This window comes from Carcharodon carcharias, chromosome 2 (genome assembly GCF_017639515.1).
Source record: "Carcharodon carcharias isolate sCarCar2 chromosome 2, sCarCar2.pri, whole genome shotgun sequence".
Taxonomy (NCBI): Eukaryota; Metazoa; Chordata; class Chondrichthyes; order Lamniformes; family Lamnidae; genus Carcharodon; species Carcharodon carcharias.
The window spans coordinates 128,915,275-128,921,274 of NC_054468.1; the positions used below are offsets into that span (position 1 = coordinate 128,915,275).

General features: G+C 43.6%; 1 protein-coding gene across 1 annotated transcript in view; it reads right to left on the bottom strand.

Moving 5' to 3' along the window:
* The window catches only part of LOC121291608 (pleckstrin homology domain-containing family G member 1), a 207,044-nt gene extending 202,041 nt beyond the window's left edge, over nt 1–5,003 (bottom strand). The window contains exon 1 of the mRNA XM_041213052.1: nt 4,935–5,003. The gene's annotated coding sequence lies outside the window, so the exon portion shown is untranslated. The remainder of the gene's footprint in view (nt 1–4,934) is intronic.
* Nucleotides 5,004–6,000: the final 997 nt, after the last annotated feature.

Below are 6,000 nucleotides of genomic sequence, written 5' to 3' on the forward strand. Positions count from 1 at the left end.
TCAGACCAGGACTGCTCCAGGCAGTCCAGGCTGATGGCCCCGAAAGCAAATGTAGCCCCCAAATTTAGTGACACCTCTCTGGGGCGCCTGCTGGATGCAGTGGAAGTCTGCTGCGATGTCCTCTACCCCAGCTCTAGCTGCAGGTCCACCAGAGTCAAACAATCCTCTCCCTCTTCTGCTTTTGGCTCTGCTGCCATGCACTAATTATCTCTACTTTGGTTCACAGGGAGCTCTGCCAAGCGACCGATACCCTCAGCCAGCCAGTCCCTCAGCTCCAGCCAAGAGGACACCCCCTCCAATGGAGAGCTAGAAATAAGCAGCCTGGAAGACCCATCACAGCGCTTGCCCACACCTTCCACCAATGCAGAGACACACACCTCGGTGGGACCTAGATTTAGAGCAGGCTCAGGTTCACAATTTGGTGGTCACTGCACGGACACGTGTTTGCAGCAGGAGGAGGCAGGTTTAGCCAAGCTCTCTGGCACCCAAAGGACTCCTGGGGAAGAGGCATCTGACCTGAGGTCTAAGTCAGATAACAATCCTCTGAATTCAGCCTTCCAACTTATTGTGGAGAGTCAGCAAAAGGCAGGGTAACATCACGCAGAGCTGTTGGAAGCATTCAACAGAGTGGCACACGAATCAGGGGAGTGCGACTGCCTGCTCTCTGATGAAGTGGTACCCACATGTACACATATGGAGGTCTCTATGGCAAGGATGGCAGATGCCATGGGACCCTGGTTCAGCAGGACACAGAGATGTGCGCAGACCTACACGCCATCGCGGTAGCCATGGGAGAGTTCCTGCAGTGCAAATGCAGGAGGGAAATGGGAAGCTCGATGTCCCTCCAGGAGCTCCTTCCCCACAAGGAGTCAGGACAGGGCCCTCGGGCGCCCAAAGGGAGAAAGAGCGGCAGCTGGACACCCCTGGGTCATCCACTCAGGAATCTGAGAGGCTGTCCTCTCCCTCTGAGTCCACTTTGCCTGTGACCCCCTCAAACTCATCCTCTGTCACCGCAGAGTGCTCCCTCTGTGGCCCACAGGAGAACAGCCAAAGCAAGCCGGGGCCCCCAAGTTATCAAAGGCAACAGGGCCAACCATTGCACAGGCTGTCACCACCCCTGCTGTGGATATCAGGGCTGCACCTGGAAGAAGTGGTAGGCTTAACAAAGTCAAGAAACTTTGATCACAAGTGATTGCACAGGTGAAGACATTTTGTTACTTTATAATCTGAAAATATATTCACCTTCACTGAATAATGTGTAATGTTGTCTTTCAGCTTCATCCCTAGGTTATCGTCTATTTCTGGTATGGAACTTGTGTCTTCTACCGTGAAGGCTGGCACAAAATATTTGTTCAATGCCTCTGTCATTTCCTCATTCCCCATGATAATTTCGCTGTCTCTGCTTCTAAGGGACCAATGTTTACTTTAGCTATACTCTTCCTTTTTATATACTTATAAAAGCTCTTACAACCTATTTTTATATTTCTGTTTATTCTCATATTCTACTTTTTTCCCTTTTCATCAACTTTTTGGTGACCCTTTGCTGGTTTCTAAAACACTCTCAATCCTCAGATTTCCTCCTGTTTTTTTGCAACATTGTCAGCCTCTTCCTTTAATCTAACATTATCCTTAACTACCTGAGTGAGCCATGGATGGGTTCTTCTTGATGAGCTTTTGTTCTTTAATGGACTGTATTTTTGTTGAACATTTTGAATGGTTTCTTTAAATGTTTCCCACTGTAAATTTACCTCCATACCTTTTAGTCTATTTACCCAATCAACCTTAGCCAGTCCCCCCAATACCTATGTAATTGGCTTTGTTTAAGTTTAAGATTTTTGTTTGCGTTTGGAATATGTCACTTATAAACTTAACATGGAATTGAATGATATTATGGTCACTATTTCCTAGTTAATCTTTTACTATGACATTGCTAATTAACCCTGCTTCATTACAATATACTAGATCTAAGATAGTTTTATTCCTCATCGGTTCCTCTATGTACTGCTCCAAGAAACAGTCAGAAAAACATTCTACAAACTCATCTTCCAGGCCATTCTTCCCAATTTGATTGTCCCAGTCATAGGGTCATAGTCATAGAGGTCTACAGCACAGAAAAAGGCCCTTTGGCCCATCAAGTCTGCACCGGTCAAACAAGCACCTAACTATTCTAATCCCATTTTCCAGTACTAGGCCCATAGCCTTGTATGCATTGGCATCACAAGTGCACATCCAAACACTTCTTAAATGTTATGAGGGTTTGTACCTCTACCACCCTTTCAGGCAGTGAGTTCCAGATTCCCACCACACTCTGGGTGAAAAAAATTCTTCCTCACATCCCCTCTAAACTTCCTGCCTCTTACCTTAAATCTATGCCCCCTGGTTATTGATCCCTCCACCAAGAGGCAAAGTTCCTTCCTGTCTACCATTTCTATGCCATCATAACTTTATACACCTCAATCATGCTCCCCCTCAATCTCTTCTGCTCCAGGGAAAATAATCCCCACTACATCCAATCTCTCTTCAGAACTAAAACTCTCCAGCCCAGGCAACATCCTGGTAAATCTCCTCTGCACTCTCTCCAGTGCAATCACATCCTTCCTATAATGCGGATTCCAGAACTGCACACAATACTCTAGCTGTGGCCTAACCAGTGTTTTATACAGTTCCAACATACCCTCCCTGCTCTTATATTCTATGCCTCAGCTAATAAAGGCAAGTATCCCTAACGCCTTCTTAACCACCTTATCTACCTGTCCCGCTACCTTAAGGGACCGGTGGACATGCACACCAAGGTCCCTCTGATCATTGGTATTTCCCAAGGTCCTACCGTTCATCGTGTATTCCCGTGCCTTGTTTGTCCTGCCCAAATGCATCACCTCATACTTAACTGGATTAAATTCCATTTGTCACTGATCAGCCCATCTGACCAGCCCGTCTATATCCTCCTGGAATCTAAGGCTATCCTCCTTACTATTTACCACCAGTCTATATGAAGATTAAAGCCCCCCATAAATATTACATTTCCTTTGTTACAAGATTCAATGATTTCTTGTTTAATGTTCTTCCCAACAGCATAACTACTGTTAGGGGGTCAATAAACTACTCCCACACCGTTTTCTGACTCTTGCTATTCCGAATTTCCAACATACTGATTCTACTTCATGTTTAACACAAAGCTTTCAAATTATACCATCTTCAGCAGACAAGACCCAGTCTTTCCAAACAGCTTTAGAATTATCCCTAATCTCAAATGTTATAATTGAAATTCAAAACAAGGTTAGGATCAAAAACTTGGCATGTGTCTTAACATTGACAAATAATTAGTATAGCATTTGTAGAATCTGCAGTATGATTCCTCCATTGCGCAAACGATATGCAACAGCAATCATGTTATATTGCTAGCCTTTGTTCGGTGATAGTATTCTTGCTGATATAGAGAATGTCTGTTCAATTATTTCTGAATACTAGAACTTAAAAGGGTTAAAATATGAGGGCAGTGTGCCATAAACTTGGTTTCTATTCTCTTGAGTTCAGTAGCTTGAGATGTAATCTGATCAGGGTGTTTAAAACGTTAAATGGTTCAATAAGGTAGATATAGAGAAATTATTTCCTCTGATGGGAAGTCAAAAATATGTTTTGGTAGAATTGACCAAGGCACATTAAAAAGTGGAAGTCACTAATTATTAAATTGTGAGATTGCACTTATGTAGCATCATTCATCTCCACAGGAAATTTCAAAGTCCTTTCAACCATAATGAAGCACTTTTAAAATGTAGTCATTGTAGGTCTTTTGGGCAACTGTGGCAGCCAAATTGCACACAGCAAGTTCCCGCAAATAACATTCCAATAATGACTGGACAATGTGATTTTGATGGTGGCTATTGAGGGATAAATATTGGCCAGAACACCCTTTTTTTCAAATAGTCCCATGGGATTTTTTGTATGTCCATCAGGAGAAAGCTTATGGGGCCTCGGTTTAACTTCTCAACCTGAAAGGTCACAACTCTGAGAGCACGGCAATAAAATGTCAGTCTAAATTTTGTGCTCAAATTTCCGAAGCGTGAATTGAACCCATAATCTACTGACTCAGATGTGAGTGTGTGACCACTGTGCCATGGCTGACAACTAGTCCCATCAGGCACTCAAATGAAATCTTTTAATTAGACATAGTCAGGCATTCTGTTGAAGGGTCATGAGGACTCAAAACGTCAACTCTTTTCTTCTCTGCCGATGCTGCCAGACCTGCTGAGTTTTTCCAGGTAATTCTGTTTTTGTTTTGGATTTCCAGCATCTGCAGTTTTTTGGTTTTTTTTATAGTCAGGCAAGATCTGGACGTCAGAAAAGTGATTCAAATCTTTAAATTCACATGAGTCACTGGAAGTATTTTATCTCCAAACATCCCTTTAAAAATGTTTAGGAGTTGCCCATCCTATAGTTTCTAGGTGACTATCTCTATAAAAAGTGAAACCTGCTACTGATTTTGGGCAATTGCATCAGTGGCCCAACCTGACCGTTAAGTGCAGTACTTAAAAGCTTTACAGCTGATTCTACCAGCTTGTGAATAAACAGATAGCAGTGTAAGAAGTCAGACTATGTCTGCTTTCACAAGAGTAGAAAAGTGATTCATGCCAAAGCTGTCAACATATAGTATCTCAAACATAAAGACATGCATTCAAAATATCCACTGTTATGGAACATGTCTCTCTCACTCTCTCTCTCAGGATAATCACTGCTTGGAAGCACAGACATCAAGTGAAGCTCCCCCACTGCCTCTGCACCAGCTCCCTAGATAGTAAAGAATCGTCTGCACAACTTCTCCATTACGACTGAAACTGCACTTCCCTGTTCTCCTACAAGCACATCACACACAAAGTTTTTCTTTCTACCTTTACAATCGTGGTTAAACTTCCACCAGGAAAAGTTATGCAACTTACCCAGCTCGTTAAGGTATATCCACAGCTTTTGCGGTGCTCCCACAGCCGTTGAACAATGAGGTGCTTCTGAATGGTAAGAGAGCTGAGCTTTGATACAGCCTGCATATCCTCCAATCTGCTGACGCCACTCCCTAACTACAGCACAGCCTCTGGCTAGAACTCTTCACTTACTGAAAGGGATTGAATCAGCCTCTCTGGCTGTCAGCCAGCTGCACAGCTGAGCTACAAGTAACATCACAGCATTATTCAGAAAGCAACGACAAGGATACAGGGTGCTATCTAGGTACTTTTTCTTAGTTATCTTCTAGAATCCAGAAATGTTTTTCTTTAAAAACTTCAGTGGGACTTTGCTTGTTTGCCCATGTTAAGTAAATCTGATTATTGTCAGAGTCATAGTTATGGAGGCCTATAGCACAGAAAAAGGCCCTTCGCCCCATCGAGTCTGCGCCGGTCAAACAAGTACCTATTCTAATCCCATTTTCCAGCACTAGGCACATAGCTTTGTATTGGCATCGCAAGTGCACATCCAAATACTGCTTAAATGTCATGAGGGTTTCTGCCTCTACCACCCTTTAAGGCATTGAGTTCCAGATTCCCACCACACTCTTCCTCACATCCCCTCTAAACCTCCTGCCCTTTACCTTAAATCTATGCCCCCTGGTTATTGATCCCTCCACCAAGAGGCAAAGTTCCTTCCTGTCTACCCTAACTATGCCCCTCATAATTTTATACACCTCAATCATGCTCCCCCTCAATCTCCTCTGCTCCAGGGAAAATAACCCCAGTACATCCAATCTCCCTTCATAACTAAAATTCTCCAGCCCAGGCAACATCCTGGTAAATCTCCTCTACACTCTCTCCAGTGCAATCACATCCTTCCTATAATGCGGATTCTAGAACTGCGCTCAACACTCCAGCTGTGGCCTAACCAGTGTTTTATACAGTTCCAGCATAACCTGCTCTTATATTCTATGCCTCGGCTAATAAAGGCAAGTATCCCATATGGCTTCTTAACCACCTTATCTACCTGTCCCGCTACCTTAAGGGACCGGTGGAAATGCACACC